This window comes from Ambystoma mexicanum, unplaced genomic scaffold, assembly GCF_040938575.1.
Source record: "Ambystoma mexicanum isolate Mex_15411 unplaced genomic scaffold, UKY_AmexF1_1 Mex_scaf1, whole genome shotgun sequence".
Classification (NCBI taxonomy): domain Eukaryota; kingdom Metazoa; phylum Chordata; class Amphibia; order Caudata; family Ambystomatidae; genus Ambystoma; species Ambystoma mexicanum.
Genome location: NW_027182324.1, coordinates 1114903 through 1134782, shown reverse-complemented (window position 1 = coordinate 1134782; position 19880 = coordinate 1114903). Strand labels below are relative to the sequence as shown.

General features: G+C 41.1%; 11 non-coding genes across 11 annotated transcripts; all 11 read left to right on the top strand.

The window, feature by feature from the left end:
• Nucleotides 1-565: 565 nt before the first annotated feature.
• On the top strand, nucleotides 566-638 carry TRNAK-UUU (transfer RNA lysine (anticodon UUU)). Its single transcript has one exon. It is a non-coding gene; the product is annotated as a tRNA-Lys (tRNA).
• A 1610-nt stretch (nucleotides 639-2248) lies between these two features.
• On the top strand, nucleotides 2249-2321 carry TRNAK-UUU (transfer RNA lysine (anticodon UUU)). Its single transcript has one exon. It is a non-coding gene; the product is annotated as a tRNA-Lys (tRNA).
• Nucleotides 2322-3931: 1610 nt separating this feature from the next.
• Nucleotides 3932-4004, top strand: TRNAK-UUU (transfer RNA lysine (anticodon UUU)). Its single transcript has one exon. It is a non-coding gene; the product is annotated as a tRNA-Lys (tRNA).
• Nucleotides 4005-4770: 766 nt separating this feature from the next.
• Nucleotides 4771-4843, top strand: TRNAK-UUU (transfer RNA lysine (anticodon UUU)). The gene has a single exon. It is a non-coding gene; the product is annotated as a tRNA-Lys (tRNA).
• A 768-nt stretch (nucleotides 4844-5611) lies between these two features.
• TRNAK-UUU (transfer RNA lysine (anticodon UUU)) lies at nucleotides 5612-5684 on the top strand. The gene has a single exon. It is a non-coding gene; the product is annotated as a tRNA-Lys (tRNA).
• A 3292-nt stretch (nucleotides 5685-8976) lies between these two features.
• Nucleotides 8977-9049, top strand: TRNAK-UUU (transfer RNA lysine (anticodon UUU)). The gene has a single exon. It is a non-coding gene; the product is annotated as a tRNA-Lys (tRNA).
• Nucleotides 9050-10659: 1610 nt separating this feature from the next.
• Nucleotides 10660-10732, top strand: TRNAK-UUU (transfer RNA lysine (anticodon UUU)). The gene has a single exon. It is a non-coding gene; the product is annotated as a tRNA-Lys (tRNA).
• Nucleotides 10733-12342: 1610 nt separating this feature from the next.
• On the top strand, nucleotides 12343-12415 carry TRNAK-UUU (transfer RNA lysine (anticodon UUU)). The gene has a single exon. It is a non-coding gene; the product is annotated as a tRNA-Lys (tRNA).
• A 1611-nt stretch (nucleotides 12416-14026) lies between these two features.
• On the top strand, nucleotides 14027-14099 carry TRNAK-UUU (transfer RNA lysine (anticodon UUU)). The gene has a single exon. It is a non-coding gene; the product is annotated as a tRNA-Lys (tRNA).
• A 768-nt stretch (nucleotides 14100-14867) lies between these two features.
• On the top strand, nucleotides 14868-14940 carry TRNAK-UUU (transfer RNA lysine (anticodon UUU)). Its single transcript has one exon. It is a non-coding gene; the product is annotated as a tRNA-Lys (tRNA).
• A 3292-nt stretch (nucleotides 14941-18232) lies between these two features.
• On the top strand, nucleotides 18233-18305 carry TRNAK-UUU (transfer RNA lysine (anticodon UUU)). Its single transcript has one exon. It is a non-coding gene; the product is annotated as a tRNA-Lys (tRNA).
• Nucleotides 18306-19880: the final 1575 nt, after the last annotated feature.

Genomic DNA, 19880 nt, shown 5'->3' with positions numbered 1-19880 from the left:
TTGGGGAGACAGATTGGTCGAAAAAAAAGCAGACAGGCGCTGCTGAGATTCGAACTCAGGATCTCCTGTTTACTAGACAGGCGCTTTAACCAACTAAGCCGCAGCACCTTTTTTGCATCTGGTCTCCTTTCCTTCCTCATGTAATCATTTAGAAGTGAAATCCACTTTTTTAAGGCTGGGCTTCTGTTGCAATATAACTTTTCAAAATGTTTTCCAATTGACTGAAACTCCATTGCACAAAACGAGCATGTCATTAATCGTCGATTTAGAGTGGACTGCATTGCCCAGTGTGTGCATTGAGGAGCACATGTTCGTCTTTACTGGGGAGCAAGTTTGCACTCATGAATGTGGCAAAACATTCAAATCCGTAAGTGGGTGACCATTAATGTCCTACATGCTGCAAATCTCTATATCTGGATACGGAATGACTGAAAAAAGTTATGTCTCCAGTGTCAAAATGTGTGTAATGCACTAGTAATTCATTTCCTTTATTGACCAGTGAGGTAGCCATGTATGGAGGTGCTGTAGAGTGAAAATCAAGTTTCAAATGGGCAGTGATCCCTGTGCCTGGATAGCTCAGTCGGTAGAGCATCAGACTTTTAATCTGAGGGTCCAGGGTTCAAGTCCCTGTTCAGGCGTACCTTTGCTTCTTTTACAAAAAATTAAGCAGGAAATATGAATTGCTCATTCTAATATGTGCTATTTCTGATGGCATCGCAACCTTGGGCAATATGACTCTAAGGTAGTGGAGTCCAGAGTTCTTGGAGGCTTTGCCAACATTTCAAGCCTGACTGTGCTTCTAAATAGCATGAAATAGCAATCTTTGTACAAAGTTTTAACATTGGGGAGACATATTGGTCGAAAAAAAAGCAGACAGGCGCTGCTGACATTCAAACTCAGGATCTCCTGTTTACTAGACAGGCGCTTTAACCAACTAAGCCACAGCACCTTTTTTGCATCTGGTCTCCTTTCCTTCCTCATGTAATCATTTAGAAGTGAAATCCACTTTTTTAACGCTGGGCTTCTGTTGCAATATAACTTTTCAAAATGTTTTCCAATTGACTGAAACTCCATTGCACAAAACGAGCATGTCATTAATCGTCGATTTAGAGTGGACTGCATTGCCCAGTGTGTGCATTGAGGAGCACATGTTCGTCTTTACTGGGGAGCAAGTTTGCACTCATGAATGTGGCAAAACATTCAAATCCGTAAGTGGGTGAACATTAAAGTCCTAGATGCTGCAAATCTCTATATCTGGATACGGAATGACTGAAAAAAGTTATGTCTCCAGTGTCAAAATGTGTGTAATGCACTAGTAATTAATTTCCTTTATTGACCAGTGAGGTAGCCATGTATGGAGGTGCTGTAGAGTGAAAATCAAGTTTCAAATGGGCAGTGATCCCTGTGCCTGGATAGCTCAGTCGGTAGAGCATCAGACTTTTAATCTGAGGGTCCAGGGTTCAAGTCACGGTTCAGGCGTACCTTTGCTTCTTTTACAAAAAATTAAGCAGGAAATATGAATTGCTCATTCTAATATGTGCTATTTCTGATGGCATCGCAACCTTGGGCAATATGACTCTAAGGTAGTTGAGTCCAGAGTTCTTGGAGGCTTTGCCAACATTTTAAGCCTGACTGTGCTTCTAAATAGCATGAAATAGCAATCTTTGTACAAAGTTTTAACATTGGGGAGACAGATTGGTCGAAAAAAAAGCAGACAGGCGCTGCTGACATTCAAACTCAGGATCTCCTGTTTACTAGACAGGCGCTTTAACCAACTAAGCCACAGCACCTTTTTTGCATCTGGTCTCCTTTCCTTCCTCATGTAATCATTTAGAAGTGAAATCCACTTTTTTTAAGGCTAGGCTTCTGTAGCAATATAACTTTTCAAAATGTTTTCCAATTGACTGAAACTCCATTGCACAAAACGAGCATGTCATTAATCGTCGATTTAGAGTGGACTGCATTGCCCAGTGTGTGCATTGAGGAGCACATGTTCGTCTTTACTGGGGAGCAAGTTTGCACTCATGAATGTGGCAAAACATTCAAATCCGTAAGTGGGTGACCATTAAAGTCCTACATGCTGCAAATCTCTATATCTGGATACGGAATGACTGAAAAAAGTTATGTCTCCAGTGTCAAAATGTGTGTAATGCACTAGTAATTCATTTCCTTTATTGACCAGTGAGGTAGCCATGTATGGAGGTGCTGTAGAGTGAAAATCAAGTTTCAAATGGGCAGTGATCCCTGTGCCTGGATAGCTCAGTCGGTAGAGCATCAGACTTTTAATCTGAGGGTCCAGGGTTCAAGTCCCTGTTCAGGCGTACCTTTGCTTCTTTTACAAAAAATTAAGCAGGAAATATGAATTGCTCATTCTAATATGTGCTATTTCTGATGGCATCGCAACCTTGGGCAATATGACTCTAAGGTAGTGGAGTCCAGAGTTCTTGGATGCTTTGCCAACATTTCAAGCCTGACTGTGCTTCTAAATAGCATGAAATAGCAATCTTTGTACAAAGTTTTAATATTGGGGAGACAGATTGGTCGAAAAAAAAGCAGACAGGCGCTGGTGAGATTCGAAGTCAGGATCTCCTGTTTACTAGACAGGCGCTTTAACCAACTAAGCCACAGCACCTTTTTTGCATCTGGTCTCCTTTCCTTCCTCATGTAATCATTTAGAAGTGAAATCCACTTTTTTAACGCTGGGCTTCTGTTGCAATATAACTTTTCAAAATGTTTTCCAATTGACTGAAACTCCATTGCACAAAACGAGCATGTCATTAATCGTCGATTTAGAGTGGACTGCATTGCCCAGTGTGTGCATTGAGGAGCACATGTTCGTCTTTACTGGGGAGCAAGTTTGCACTCATGAATGTGGCAAAACATTCAAATCCGTAAGTGGGTGAACATTAAAGTCCTAGATGCTGCAAATCTCTATATCTGGATACGGAATGACTGAAAAAAGTTATGTCTCCAGTGTCAAAATGTGTGTAATGCACTAGTAATTAATTTCCTTTATTGACCAGTGAGGTAGCCATGTATGGAGGTGCTGTAGAGTGAAAATCAAGTTTCAAATGGGCAGTGATCCCTGTGCCTGGATAGTTCAGTCGGTAGAGCATCAGACTTTTAATCTGAGGGTCCAGGGTTCAAGTCACGGTTCAGGCGTACCTTTGCTTCTTTTACAAAAAATTAAGCAGGAAATATGAATTGCTCATTCTAATATGTGCTATTTCTGATGGCATCGCAACCTTGGGCAATATGACTCTAAGGTAGTGGAGTCCAGAGTTCTTGGAGGCTTTGCCAACATTTCAAGCCTGACTGTGCTTCTAAATAGCATGAAATAGCAATCTTTGTACAAAGTTTTAACATTGGGGAGACATATTGGTCGAAAAAAAAGCAGACAGGCGCTGCTGACATTCAAACTCAGGATCTCCTGTTTACTAGACAGGCGCTTTAACCAACTAAGCCACAGCACCTTTTTTGCATCTGGTCTCCTTTCCTTCCTCATGTAATCATTTAGAAGTGAAATCCACTTTTTTTAAGGCTAGGCTTCTGTAGCAATATAACTTTTCAAAATGTTTTCCAATTGACTGAAACTCCATTGCACAAAACGAGCATGTCATTAATCGTCGATTTAGAGTGGACTGCATTGCCCAGTGTGTGCATTGAGGAGCACATGTTCGTCTTTACTGGGGAGCAAGTTTGCACTCATGAATGTGGCAAAACATTCAAATCCGTAAGTGGGTGACCATTAAAGTCCTACATGCTGCAAATCTCTATATCTGGATACGGAATGACTGAAAAAAGTTATGTCTCCAGTGTCAAAATGTGTGTAATGCACTAGTAATTCATTTCCTTTATTGACCAGTGAGGTAGCCATGTATGGAGGTGCTGTAGAGTGAAAATCAAGTTTCAAATGGGCAGTGATCCCTGTGCCTGGATAGCTCAGTCGGTAGAGCATCAGACTTTTAATCTGAGGGTCCAGGGTTCAAGTCCCTGTTCAGGCGTACCTTTGCTTCTTTTACAAAAAATTAAGCAGGAAATATGAATTGCTCATTCTAATATGTGCTATTTCTGATGGCATCGCAACCTTGGGCAATATGACTCTAAGGTAGTGGAGTCCAGAGTTCTTGGATGCTTTGCCAACATTTCAAGCCTGACTGTGCTTCTAAATAGCATGAAATAGCAATCTTTGTACAAAGTTTTAATATTGGGGAGACAGATTGGTCGAAAAAAAAAGCAGACAGGCGCTGCTGAGATTTGAACTCAGGATCTCCTGTTTACTAGACAGGCGCTTTAACCAACTAAGCCGCAGCACCTTTTTTGCATCTGGTCTCCTTTCCTTCCTCATGTAATCATTTAGAAGTGAAATCCACTTTTTTAAGGCTGGGCTTCTGTTGCAATATAACTTTTCAAAATGTTTTCCAATTGACTGAAACTCCATTGCACAAAACGAGCATGTCAATCGTCGATTTAGAGTGGACTGCATTGCCCAGTGTGTGCATTGAGGAGCACATGTTCGTCTTTACTGGGGAGCAAGTTTGCACTCATGAATGTGGCAAAACATTCAAATCCGTAAGTGGGTGAACATTAAAGTCCTAGATGCTGCAAATCTCTATATCTGGATACGGAATGACTGAAAAAAGTTATGTCTCCAGTGTCAAAATGTGTGTAATGCACTAGTAATTCATTTCCTTTATTGACCAGTGAGGTAGCCATGTATGGAGGTGCTGTAGAGTGAAAATCAAGTTTCAAATGGGCAGTGATCCCTGTGCCTGGATAGCTCAGTCGGTAGAGCATCAGACTTTTAATCTGAGGGTCCAGGGTTCAAGTCCCTGTTCAGGCGTACCTTTGCTTCTTTTACAAAAAATTAAGCAGGAAATATGAATTGCTCATTCTAATATGTGCTATTTCTGATGGCATCGCAACCTTGGGCAATATGACTCTAAGGTAGTGGAGTCCAGAGTTCTTGGATGCTTTGCCAACATTTCAAGCCTGACTCTGCTTCTAAATAGCATGAAATAGCAATCTTTGTACAAAGTTTTAATATTGGGGAGACAGATTGGTCGAAAAAAAAGCAGACAGGCGCTGGTGAGATTCGAACTCAGGATCTCCTGTTTACTAGACAGGCGCTTTAACCAACTAAGCCACAGCACCTTTTTTGCATCTGGTCTCCTTTCCTTCCTCATGTAATCATTTAGAAGTGAAATCCACTTTTTTAACGCTGGGCTTCTGTTGCAATATAACTTTTCAAAATGTTTTCCAATTGACTGAAACTCCATTGCACAAAACGAGCATGTCATTAATCGTCGATTTAGAGTGGACTGCATTGCCCAGTGTGTGCATTGAGGAGCACATGTTCGTCTTTACTGGGGAGCAAGTTTGCACTCATGAATGTGGCAAAACATTCAAATCCGTAAGTGGGTGACCATTAAAGTCCTAGATGCTGCAAATCTCTATATCTGGATACGGAATGACTGAAAAAAGTTATGTCTCCAGTGTCAAAATGTGTGTAATGCACTAGTAATTCATTTCCTTTATTGACCAGTGAGGTAGCCATGTATGGAGGTGCTGTAGAGTGAAAATCAAGTTTCAAATGGGCAGTGATCCCTGTGCCTGGATAGCTCAGTCGGTAGAGCATCAGACTTTTAATCTGAGGGTCCAGGGTTCAAGTCCCTGTTCAGGCGTACCTTTGCTTCTTTTACAAAAAATTAAGCAGGAAATATGAATTGCTCATTCTAATATGTGCTATTTCTGATGGCATCGCAACCTTGGGCAATATGACTCTAAGGTAGTGGAGTCCAGAGTTCTTGGATGCTTTGCCAACATTTCAAGCCTGACTGTGCTTCTAAATAGCATGAAATAGCAATCTTTGTACAAAGTTTTAATATTGGGGAGACAGATTGGTCGAAAAAAAAGCAGACAGGCGCTGCTGAGATTCGAACTCAGGATCTCCTGTTTACTAGACAGGCGCTTTAACCAACTAAGCCGCAGCACCTTTTTTGCATCTGGTCTCCTTTCCTTCCTCATGTAATCATTTAGAAGTGAAATCCACTTTTTTAAGGCTGGGCTTCTGTTGCAATATAACTTTTCAAAATTTTTTCCAATTGACTGAAACTCCATTGCACAAAACGAGCATGTCATTAATCGTCGATTTAGAGTGGACTGCATTGCCCAGTGTGTGCATTGAGGAGCACATGTTCGTCTTTACTGGGGAGCAAGTTTGCACTCATGAATGTGGCAAAACATTCAAATCCGTAAGTGGGTGACCATTAAAGTCCTACATGCTGCAAATCTCTATATCTGGATACGGAATGACTGAAAAAAGTTATGTCTCCAGTGTCAAAATGTGTGTAATGCACTAGTAATTAATTTCCTTTATTGACCAGTGAGGTAGCCATGTATGGAGGTGCTGTAGAGTGAAAATCAAGTTTCAAATGGGCAGTGATCCCTGTGCCTGGATAGCTCAGTCGGTAGAGCATCAGACTTTTAATCTGAGGGTCCAGGGTTCAAGTCACAGTTCAGGCGTACCTTTGCTTCTTTTACAAAAAATTAAGCAGGAAATATGAATTGCTCATTCTAATATGTGCTATTTCTGATGGCATCGCAACCTTGGGCAATATGACTCTAAGGTAGTGGAGTCCAGAGTTCTTGGAGGCTTTGCCAACATTTCAAGCCTGACTGTGCTTCTAAATAGCATGAAATAGCAATCTTTGTACAAAGTTTTAACATTGGGGAGACAGATTGGTCGAAAAAAAAGCAGACAGGCGCTGCTGACATTCAAACTCAGGATCTCCTGTTTACTAGACAGGCGCTTTAACCAACTAAGCCACAGCACCTTTTTTGCATCTGGTCTCCTTTCCTTCCTCATGTAATCATTTAGAAGTGAAATCCACTTTTTTTAAGGCTAGGCTTCTGTAGCAATATAACTTTTCAAAATGTTTTCCAATTGACTGAAACTCCATTGCACAAAACGAGCATGTCATTAATCGTCGATTTAGAGTGGACTGCATTGCCCAGTGTGTGCATTGAGGAGCACATGTTCGTCTTTACTGGGGAGCAAGTTTGCACTCATGAATGTGGCAAAACATTCAAATCCGTAAGTGGGTGACCATTAAAGTCCTACATGCTGCAAATCTCTATATCTGGATACGGAATGACTGAAAAAAGTTATGTCTCCAGTGTCAAAATGTGTGTAATGCACTAGTAATTCATTTCCTTTATTGACCAGTGAGGTAGCCATGTATGGAGGTGCTGTAGAGTGAAAATCAAGTTTCAAATGGGCAGTGATCCCTGTGCCTGGATAGCTCAGTCGGTAGAGCATCAGACTTTTAATCTGAGGGTCCAGGGTTCAAGTCCCTGTTCAGGTGTACCTTTGCTTCTTTTACAAAAAATTAAGCAGGAAATATGAATTGCTCATTCTAATATGTGCTATTTCTGATGGCATCGCAACCTTGGGCAATATGACTCTAAGGTAGTGGAGTCCAGAGTTCTTGGATGCTTTGCCAACATTTCAAGCCTGACTGTGCTTCTAAATAGCATGAAATAGCAATCTTTGTACAAAGTTTTAATATTGGGGAGACAGATTGGTCGAAAAAAAAGCAGACAGGCGCTGCTGAGATTTGAACTCAGGATCTCCTGTTTACTAGACAGGCGCTTTAACCAACTAAGCCGCAGCACCTTTTTTGCATCTGGTCTCCTTTCCTTCCTCATGTAATCATTTAGAAGTGAAATCCACTTTTTTAAGGCTGGGCTTCTGTTGCAATATAACTTTTCAAAATGTTTTCCAATTGACTGAAACTCCATTGCACAAAACGAGCATGTCATTAATCGTCGATTTAGAGTGGACTGCATTGCCCAGTGTGTGCATTGAGGAGCACATGTTCGTCTTTACTGGGGAGCAAGTTTGCACTCATGAATGTGGCAAAACATTCAAATCCGTAAGTGGGTGAACATTAAAGTCCTAGATGCTGCAAATCTCTATATCTGGATACGGAATGACTGAAAAAAGTTATGTCTCCAGTGTCAAAATGTGTGTAATGCACTAGTAATTCATTTCCTTTATTGCCCAGTGAGGTAGCCATGTATGGAGGTGCTGTAGAGTGAAAATCAAGTTTCAAATGGGCAGTAATCCCTGTGCCTGGATAGCTCAGTCGGTAGAGCATCAGACTTTTAATCTGAGGGTCCAGGGTTCAAGTCCCTGTTTAGGCGTACCTTTGCTTCTTTTACAAAAAATTAAGCAGGAAATATGAATTGCTCATTCTAATATGTGCTATTTCTGATGGCATCGCAACCTTGGGCAATATGACTCTAAGGTAGTGGAGTCCAGAGTTCTTGGATGCTTTGCCAACATTTCAAGCCTGACTGTGCTTCTAAATAGCATGAAATAGCAATCTTTGTACAAAGTTTTAATATTGGGGAGACAGATTGGTCGAAAAAAAAGCAGACAGGCGCTGCTGAGATTCGAACTCAGGATCTCCTGTTTACTAGACAGGCGCTTTAACCAACTAAGCCGCAGCACCTTTTTTGCATCTGGTCTCCTTTCCTTCCTCATGTAATCATTTAGAAGTGAAATCCACTTTTTTAAGGCTGGGCTTCTGTTGCAATATAACTTTTCAAAATGTTTTCCAATTGACTGAAACTCCATTGCACAAAACGAGCATGTCATTAATCGTCGATTTAGAGTGGACTGCATTGCCCAGTGTGTGCATTGAGGAGCACATGTTCGTCTTTACTGGGGAGCAAGTTTGCACTCATGAATGTGGCAAAACATTCAAATCCGTAAGTGGGTGACCATTAATGTCCTACATGCTGCAAATCTCTATATCTGGATACGGAATGACTGAAAAAAGTTATGTCTCCAGTGTCAAAATGTGTGTAATGCACTAGTAATTCATTTCCTTTATTGACCAGTGAGGTAGCCATGTATGGAGGTGCTGTAGAGTGAAAATCAAGTTTCAAATGGGCAGTGATCCCTGTGCCTGGATAGCTCAGTCGGTAGAGCATCAGACTTTTAATCTGAGGGTCCAGGGTTCAAGTCCCTGTTCAGGCGTACCTTTGCTTCTTTTACAAAAAATTAAGCAGGAAATATGAATTGCTCATTCTAATATGTGCTATTTCTGATGGCATCGCAACCTTGGGCAATATGACTCTAAGGTAGTGGAGTCCAGAGTTCTTGGAGGCTTTGCCAACATTTCAAGCCTGACTGTGCTTCTAAATAGCATGAAATAGCAATCTTTGTACAAAGTTTTAACATTGGGGAGACATATTGGTCGAAAAAAAAGCAGACAGGCGCTGCTGACATTCAAACTCAGGATCTCCTGTTTACTAGACAGGCGCTTTAACCAACTAAGCCACAGCACCTTTTTTGCATCTGGTCTCCTTTCCTTCCTCATGTAATCATTTAGAAGTGAAATCCACTTTTTTAACGCTGGGCTTCTGTTGCAATATAACTTTTCAAAATGTTTTCCAATTGACTGAAACTCCATTGCACAAAACGAGCATGTCATTAATCGTCGATTTAGAGTGGACTGCATTGCCCAGTGTGTGCATTGAGGAGCACATGTTCGTCTTTACTGGGGAGCAAGTTTGCACTCATGAATGTGGCAAAACATTCAAATCCGTAAGTGGGTGAACATTAAAGTCCTAGATGCTGCAAATCTCTATATCTGGATACGGAATGACTGAAAAAAGTTATGTCTCCAGTGTCAAAATGTGTGTAATGCACTAGTAATTAATTTCCTTTATTGACCAGTGAGGTAGCCATGTATGGAGGTGCTGTAGAGTGAAAATCAAGTTTCAAATGGGCAGTGATCCCTGTGCCTGGATAGCTCAGTCGGTAGAGCATCAGACTTTTAATCTGAGGGTCCAGGGTTCAAGTCACGGTTCAGGCGTACCTTTGCTTCTTTTACAAAAAATTAAGCAGGAAATATGAATTGCTCATTCTAATATGTGCTATTTCTGATGGCATCGCAACCTTGGGCAATATGACTCTAAGGTAGTTGAGTCCAGAGTTCTTGGAGGCTTTGCCAACATTTTAAGCCTGACTGTGCTTCTAAATAGCATGAAATAGCAATCTTTGTACAAAGTTTTAACATTGGGGAGACAGATTGGTCGAAAAAAAAGCAGACAGGCGCTGCTGACATTCAAACTCAGGATCTCCTGTTTACTAGACAGGCGCTTTAACCAACTAAGCCACAGCACCTTTTTTGCATCTGGTCTCCTTTCCTTCCTCATGTAATCATTTAGAAGTGAAATCCACTTTTTTTAAGGCTAGGCTTCTGTAGCAATATAACTTTTCAAAATGTTTTCCAATTGACTGAAACTCCATTGCACAAAACGAGCATGTCATTAATCGTCGATTTAGAGTGGACTGCATTGCCCAGTGTGTGCATTGAGGAGCACATGTTCGTCTTTACTGGGGAGCAAGTTTGCACTCATGAATGTGGCAAAACATTCAAATCCGTAAGTGGGTGACCATTAAAGTCCTACATGCTGCAAATCTCTATATCTGGATACGGAATGACTGAAAAAAGTTATGTCTCCAGTGTCAAAATGTGTGTAATGCACTAGTAATTCATTTCCTTTATTGACCAGTGAGGTAGCCATGTATGGAGGTGCTGTAGAGTGAAAATCAAGTTTCAAATGGGCAGTGATCCCTGTGCCTGGATAGCTCAGTCGGTAGAGCATCAGACTTTTAATCTGAGGGTCCAGGGTTCAAGTCCCTGTTCAGGCGTACCTTTGCTTCTTTTACAAAAAATTAAGCAGGAAATATGAATTGCTCATTCTAATATGTGCTATTTCTGATGGCATCGCAACCTTGGGCAATATGACTCTAAGGTAGTGGAGTCCAGAGTTCTTGGATGCTTTGCCAACATTTCAAGCCTGACTGTGCTTCTAAATAGCATGAAATAGCAATCTTTGTACAAAGTTTTAATATTGGGGAGACAGATTGGTCGAAAAAAAAGCAGACAGGCGCTGGTGAGATTCGAACTCAGGATCTCCTGTTTACTAGACAGGCGCTTTAACCAACTAAGCCACAGCACCTTTTTTGCATCTGGTCTCCTTTCCTTCCTCATGTAATCATTTAGAAGTGAAATCCACTTTTTTAACGCTGGGCTTCTGTTGCAATATAACTTTTCAAAATGTTTTCCAATTGACTGAAACTCCATTGCACAAAACGAGCATGTCATTAATCGTCGATTTAGAGTGGACTGCATTGCCCAGTGTGTGCATTGAGGAGCACATGTTCGTCTTTACTGGGGAGCAAGTTTGCACTCATGAATGTGGCAAAACATTCAAATCCGTAAGTGGGTGAACATTAAAGTCCTAGATGCTGCAAATCTCTATATCTGGATACGGAATGACTGAAAAAAGTTATGTCTCCAGTGTCAAAATGTGTGTAATGCACTAGTAATTAATTTCCTTTATTGACCAGTGAGGTAGCCATGTATGGAGGTGCTGTAGAGTGAAAATCAAGTTTCAAATGGGCAGTGATCCCTGTGCCTGGATAGTTCAGTCGGTAGAGCATCAGACTTTTAATCTGAGGGTCCAGGGTTCAAGTCACGGTTCAGGCGTACCTTTGCTTCTTTTACAAAAAATTAAGCAGGAAATATGAATTGCTCATTCTAATATGTGCTATTTCTGATGGCATCGCAACCTTGGGCAATATGACTCTAAGGTAGTGGAGTCCAGAGTTCTTGGAGGCTTTGCCAACATTTCAAGCCTGACTGTGCTTCTAAATAGCATGAAATAGCAATCTTTGTACAAAGTTTTAACATTGGGGAGACATATTGGTCGAAAAAAAAGCAGACAGGCGCTGCTGACATTCAAACTCAGGATCTCCTGTTTACTAGACAGGCGCTTTAACCAACTAAGCCACAGCACCTTTTTTGCATCTGGTCTCCTTTCCTTCCTCATGTAATCATTTAGAAGTGAAATCCACTTTTTTTAAGGCTAGGCTTCTGTAGCAATATAACTTTTCAAAATGTTTTCCAATTGACTGAAACTCCATTGCACAAAACGAGCATGTCATTAATCGTCGATTTAGAGTGGACTGCATTGCCCAGTGTGTGCATTGAGGAGCACATGTTCGTCTTTACTGGGGAGCAAGTTTGCACTCATGAATGTGGCAAAACATTCAAATCCGTAAGTGGGTGACCATTAAAGTCCTACATGCTGCAAATCTCTATATCTGGATACGGAATGACTGAAAAAAGTTATGTCTCCAGTGTCAAAATGTGTGTAATGCACTAGTAATTCATTTCCTTTATTGACCAGTGAGGTAGCCATGTATGGAGGTGCTGTAGAGTGAAAATCAAGTTTCAAATGAGCAGTGATCCCTGTGCCTGGATAGCTCAGTCGGTAGAGCATCAGACTTTTAATCTGAGGGTCCAGGGTTCAAGTCCCTGTTCAGGCGTACCTTTGCTTCTTTTACAAAAAATTAAGCAGGAAATATGAATTGCTCATTCTAATATGTGCTATTTCTGATGGCATCGCAACCTTGGGCAATATGACTCTAAGGTAGTGGAGTCCAGAGTTCTTGGATGCTTTGCCAACATTTCAAGCCTGACTGTGCTTCTAAATAGCATGAAATAGCAATCTTTGTACAAAGTTTTAATATTGGGGAGACAGATTGGTCGAAAAAAAAAGCAGACAGGCGCTGCTGAGATTTGAACTCAGGATCTCCTGTTTACTAGACAGGCGCTTTAACCAACTAAGCCGCAGCACCTTTTTTGCATCTGGTCTCCTTTCCTTCCTCATGTAATCATTTAGAAGTGAAATCCACTTTTTTAAGGCTGGGCTTCTGTTGCAATATAACTTTTCAAAATGTTTTCCAATTGACTGAAACTCCATTGCACAAAACGAGCATGTCATTAATCGTCGATTTAGAGTGGACTGCATTGCCCAGTGTGTGCATTGAGGAGCACATGTTCGTCTTTACTGGGGAGCAAGTTTGCACTCATGAATGTGGCAAAACATTCAAATCCGTAAGTGGGTGAACATTAAAGTCCTAGATGCTGCAAATCTCTATATCTGGATACGGAATGTCTGAAAAAAGTTATGTCTCCAGTGTCAAAATGTGTGTAATGCACTAGTAATTCATTTCCTTTATTGACCAGTGAGGTAGCCATGTATGGAGGTACTGTAGAGTGAAAATCAAGTTTCAAATGGGCAGTGATCCCTGTGCCTGGATAGCTCAGTCGGTAGAGCATCAGACTTTTAATCTGAGGGTCCAGGGTTCAGGTCACTGTTCAGGCGTACCTTTGCTTCTTTTACAAAAAATTAAGCAGGAAATATGAATTGCTCATTCTAATATGTGCTATTTCTGATGGCATCGCAACCTTGGGCAATATGACTCTAAGGTAGTGGAGTCCAGAGTTCTTGGAGGCTTTGCCAACATTTCAAGCCTGACTGTGCTTCTAAATAGCATGAAATAGCAATCTTTGTACAAAGTTTTAACATTGGGGAGACAGATTGGTCGAAAAAAAAGCAGACAGGCGCTGCTGAGATTCAAACTCAGGATCTCCTGTTTACTAGACAGGCGCTTTAACCAACTAAGCCACAGCACCTTTTTTGCATCTGGTCTCCTTTCCTTCCTCATGTAATCATTTAGAAGTGAAATCCACTTTTTTTAAGGCTAGGCTTCTGTTGCAATATAACTTTTCAAAATGTTTTCCAATTGACTGAAACTCCATTGCACAAAACGAGCATGTCAGTAATCGTCGATTTAGAGTGGACTGCATTGCCCAGTGTGTGCATTGAGGAGCACATGTTCGTCTTTACTGGGGAGCAAGTTTGCACTCATGAATGTGGCAAAACATTCAAATCCGTAAGTGGGTGACCATTAAAGTCCTACATGCTGCAAATCTCTATATCTGGATACGGAATGACTGAAAAAAGTTATGTCTCCAGTGTCAAAATGTGTGTAATGCACTAGTAATTCATTTCCTTTATTGACCAGTGAGGTAGCCATGTATGGAGGTGCTGTAGAGTGAAAATCAAGTTTCAAATGGGCAGTGATCCCTGTGCCTGGATAGCTCAGTCGGTAGAGCATCAGACTTTTAATCTGAGGGTCCAGGGTTCAAGTCCCTGTTCAGGCGTACCTTTGCTTCTTTTACAAAAAATTAAGCAGGAAATATGAATTGCTCATTCTAATATGTGCTATTTCTGATGGCATCGCAACCTTGGGCAATATGACTCTAAGGTAGTGGAGTCCAGAGTTCTTGGATGCTTTGCCAACATTTCAAGCCTGACTCTGCTTCTAAATAGCATGAAATAGCAATCTTTGTACAAAGTTTTAATATTGGGGAGACAGATTGGTCGAAAAAAAAGCAGACAGGCGCTGGTGAGATTCGAACTCAGGATCTCCTGTTTACTAGACAGGCGCTTTAACCAACTAAGCCACAGCACCTTTTTTGCATCTGGTCTCCTTTCCTTCCTCATGTAATCATTTAGAAGTGAAATCCACTTTTTTAACGCTGGGCTTCTGTTGCAATATAACTTTTCAAAATGTTTTCCAATTGACTGAAACTCCATTGCACAAAACGAGCATGTCATTAATCGTCGATTTAGAGTGGACTGCATTGCCCAGTGTGTGCATTGAGGAGCACATGTTCGTCTTTACTGGGGAGCAAGTTTGCACTCATGAATGTGGCAAAACATTCAAATCCGTAAGTGGGTGACCATTAAAGTCCTAGATGCTGCAAATCTCTATATCTGGATACGGAATGACTGAAAAAAGTTATGTCTCCAGTGTCAAAATGTGTGTAATGCACTAGTAATTCATTTCCTTTATTGACCAGTGAGGTAGCCATGTATGGAGGTGCTGTAGAGTGAAAATCAAGTTTCAAATGGGCAGTGATCCCTGTGCCTGGATAGCTCAGTCGGTAGAGCATCAGACTTTTAATCTGAGGGTCCAGGGTTCAAGTCCCTGTTCAGGCGTACCTTTGCTTCTTTTACAAAAAATTAAGCAGGAAATATGAATTGCTCATTCTAATATGTGCTATTTCTGATGGCATCGCAACCTTGGGCAATATGACTCTAAGGTAGTGGAGTCCAGAGTTCTTGGATGCTTTGCCAACATTTCAAGCCTGACTGTGCTTCTAAATAGCATGAAATAGCAATCTTTGTACAAAGTTTTAATATTGGGGAGACAGATTGGTCGAAAAAAAAGCAGACAGGCGCTGCTGAGATTCGAACTCAGGATCTCCTGTTTACTAGACAGGCGCTTTAACCAACTAAGCCGCAGCACCTTTTTTGCATCTGGTCTCCTTTCCTTCCTCATGTAATCATTTAGAAGTGAAATCCACTTTTTTAAGGCTGGGCTTCTGTTGCAATATAACTTTTCAAAATTTTTTCCAATTGACTGAAACTCCATTGCACAAAACGAGCATGTCATTAATCGTCGATTTAGAGTGGACTGCATTGCCCAGTGTGTGCATTGAGGAGCACATGTTCGTCTTTACTGGGGAGCAAGTTTGCACTCATGAATGTGGCAAAACATTCAAATCCGTAAGTGGGTGACCATTAAAGTCCTACATGCTGCAAATCTCTATATCTGGATACGGAATGACTGAAAAAAGTTATGTCTCCAGTGTCAAAATGTGTGTAATGCACTAGTAATTAATTTCCTTTATTGACCAGTGAGGTAGCCATGTATGGAGGTGCTGTAGAGTGAAAATCAAGTTTCAAATGGGCAGTGATCCCTGTGCCTGGATAGCTCAGTCGGTAGAGCATCAGACTTTTAATCTGAGGGTCCAGGGTTCAAGTCACAGTTCAGGCGTACCTTTGCTTCTTTTACAAAAAATTAAGCAGGAAATATGAATTGCTCATTCTAATATGTGCTATTTCTGATGGCATCGCAACCTTGGGCAATATGACTCTAAGGTAGTGGAGTCCAGAGTTCTTGGAGGCTTTGCCAACATTTCAAGCCTGACTGTGCTTCTAAATAGCATGAAATAGCAATCTTTGTACAAAGTTTTAACATTGGGGAGACAGATTGGTCGAAAAAAAAGCAGACAGGCGCTGCTGACATTCAAACTCAGGATCTCCTGTTTACTAGACAGGCGCTTTAACCAACTAAGCCACAGCACCTTTTTTGCATCTGGTCTCCTTTCCTTCCTCATGTAATCATTTAGAAGTGAAATCCACTTTTTTTAAGGCTAGGCTTCTGTAGCAATATAACTTTTCAAAATGTTTTCCAATTGACTGAAACTCCATTGCACAAAACGAGCATGTCATTAATCGTCGATTTAGAGTGGACTGCATTGCCCAGTGTGTGCATTGAGGAGCACATGTTCGTCTTTACTGGGGAGCAAGTTTGCACTCATGAATGTGGCAAAACATTCAAATCCGTAAGTGGGTGACCATTAAAGTCCTACATGCTGCAAATCTCTATATCTGGATACGGAATGACTGAAAAAAGTTATGTCTCCAGTGTCAAAATGTGTGTAATGCACTAGTAATTCATTTCCTTTATTGACCAGTGAGGTAGCCATGTATGGAGGTGCTGTAGAGTGAAAATCAAGTTTCAAATGGGCAGTGATCCCTGTGCCTGGATAGCTCAGTCGGTAGAGCATCAGACTTTTAATCTGAGGGTCCAGGGTTCAAGTCCCTGTTCAGGTGTACCTTTGCTTCTTTTACAAAAAATTAAGCAGGAAATATGAATTGCTCATTCTAATATGTGCTATTTCTGATGGCATCGCAACCTTGGGCAATATGACTCTAAGGTAGTGGAGTCCAGAGTTCTTGGATGCTTTGCCAACATTTCAAGCCTGACTGTGCTTCTAAATAGCATGAAATAGCAATCTTTGTACAAAGTTTTAATATTGGGGAGACAGATTGGTCGAAAAAAAAGCAGACAGGCGCTGCTGAGATTTGAACTCAGGATCTCCTGTTTACTAGACAGGCGCTTTAACCAACTAAGCCGCAGCACCTTTTTTGCATCTGGTCTCCTTTCCTTCCTCATGTAATCATTTAGAAGTGAAATCCACTTTTTTAAGGCTGGGCTTCTGTTGCAATATAACTTTTCAAAATGTTTTCCAATTGACTGAAACTCCATTGCACAAAACGAGCATGTCATTAATCGTCGATTTAGAGTGGACTGCATTGCCCAGTGTGTGCATTGAGGAGCACATGTTCGTCTTTACTGGGGAGCAAGTTTGCACTCATGAATGTGGCAAAACATTCAAATCCGTAAGTGGGTGAACATTAAAGTCCTAGATGCTGCAAATCTCTATATCTGGATACGGAATGACTGAAAAAAGTTATGTCTCCAGTGTCAAAATGTGTGTAATGCACTAGTAATTCATTTCCTTTATTGCCCAGTGAGGTAGCCATGTATGGAGGTGCTGTAGAGTGAAAATCAAGTTTCAAATGGGCAGTAATCCCTGTGCCTGGATAGCTCAGTCGGTAGAGCATCAGACTTTTAATCTGAGGGTCCAGGGTTCAAGTCCCTGTTTAGGCGTACCTTTGCTTCTTTTACAAAAAATTAAGCAGGAAATATGAATTGCTCATTCTAATATGTGCTATTTCTGATGGCATCGCAACCTTGGGCAATATGACTCTAAGGTAGTGGAGTCCAGAGTTCTTGGATGCTTTGCCAACATTTCAAGCCTGACTGTGCTTCTAAATAGCATGAAATAGCAATCTTTGTACAAAGTTTTAATATTGGGGAGACAGATTGGTCGAAAAAAAAGCAGACAGGCGCTGCTGAGATTCGAACTCAGGATCTCCTGTTTACTAGACAGGCGCTTTAACCAACTAAGCCGCAGCACCTTTTTTGCATCTGGTCTCCTTTCCTTCCTCATGTAATCATTTAGAAGTGAAATCCACTTTTTTAAGGCTGGGCTTCTGTTGCAATATAACTTTTCAAAATGTTTTCCAATTGACTGAAACTCCATTGCACAAAACGAGCATGTCATTAATCGTCGATTTAGAGTGGACTGCATTGCCCAGTGTGTGCATTGAGGAGCACATGTTCGTCTTTACTGGGGAGCAAGTTTGCACTCATGAATGTGGCAAAACATTCAAATCCGTAAGTGGGTGACCATTAATGTCCTACATGCTGCAAATCTCTATATCTGGATACGGAATGACTGAAAAAAGTTATGTCTCCAGTGTCAAAATGTGTGTAATGCACTAGTAATTCATTTCCTTTATTGACCAGTGAGGTAGCCATGTATGGAGGTGCTGTAGAGTGAAAATCAAGTTTCAAATGGGCAGTGATCCCTGTGCCTGGATAGCTCAGTCGGTAGAGCATCAGACTTTTAATCTGAGGGTCCAGGGTTCAAGTCCCTGTTCAGGCGTACCTTTGCTTCTTTTACAAAAAATTAAGCAGGAAATATGAATTGCTCATTCTAATATGTGCTATTTCTGATGGCATCGCAACCTTGGGCAATATGACTCTAAGGTAGTGGAGTCCAGAGTTCTTGGATGCTTTGCCAACATTTCAAGCCTGACTGTGCTTCTAAATAGCATGAAATAGCAATCTTTGTACAAAGTTTTAATATTGGGGAGACAGATTGGTCGAAAAAAAAGCAGACAGGCGCTGCTGAGATTCAAACTCAGGATCTCCTGTTTACTAGACAGGCGCTTTAACCAACTAAGCCGCAGCACCTTTTTTGCATCTGGTCTCCTTTCCTTCCTCATGTAATCATTTAGAAGTGAAATCCACTTTTTTAAGGCTGGGCTTCTGTTGCAATATAACTTTTCAAAATGTTTTCCAATTGACTGAAACTCCATTGCACAAAACGAGCATGTCATTAATTGTCGATTTAGAGTGGACTGCATTGCCCAGTGTGTGCATTGAGGAGCACATGTTCGTCTTTACTGGGGAGCAAGTTTGCACTCATGAATGTGGCAAAACATTCAAATCCGTAAGTGGGTGAACATTAAAGTCCTAGATGCTGCAAATCTCTATATCTGGATACGGAATGTCTGAAAAAAGTTATGTCTCCAGTGTCAAAATGTGTGTAATGCACTAGTAATTCATTTCCTTTATTGACCAGTGAGGTAGCCATGTATGGAGGTACTGTAGAGTGAAAATCAAGTTTCAAATGGGCAGTGATCCCTGTGCCTGGATAGCTCAGTCGGTAGAGCATCAGACTTTTAATCTGAGGGTCCAGGGTTCAAGTCACTGTTCAGGCGTACCTTTGCTTCTTTTACAAAAAATTAAGCAGGAAATATGAATTGCTCATTCTAATATGTGCTATTTCTGATGGCATCGCAACCTTGGGCAATATGACTCTAAGGTAGTGGAGTCCAGAGTTCTTGGAGGCTTTGCCAACATTTCAAGCCTGACTGTGCTTCTAAATAGCATGAAATAGCAATCTTTGTACAAAGTTTTAACATTGGGGAGACAGATTGGTCGAAAAAAAAGCAGACAGGCGCTGCTGAGATTCAAACTCAGGATCTCCTGTTTACTAGACAGGCGCTTTAACCAACTAAGCCACAGCACCTTTTTTGCATCTGGTCTCCTTTCCTTCCTCATGTAATCATTTAGAAGTGAAATCCACTTTTTTTAAGGCTAGGCTTCTGTTGCAATATAACTTTTCAAAATGTTTTCCAATTGACTGAAACTCCATTGCACAAAACGAGCATGTCAGTAATCGTCGATTTAGAGTGGACTGCATTGCCCAGTGTGTGCATTGAGGAGCACATGTTCGTCTTTACTGGGGAGCAAGTTTGCACTCATGAATGTGGCAAAACATTCAAATCCGTAAGTGGGTGACCATTAAAGTCCTACATGCTGCAAATCTCTATATCTGGATACGGAATGACTGAAAAAAGTTATGTCTCCAGTGTCAAAATGTGTGTAATGCACTAGTAATTCATTTCCTTTATTGACCAGTGAGGTAGCCATGTATGGAGGTGCTGTAGAG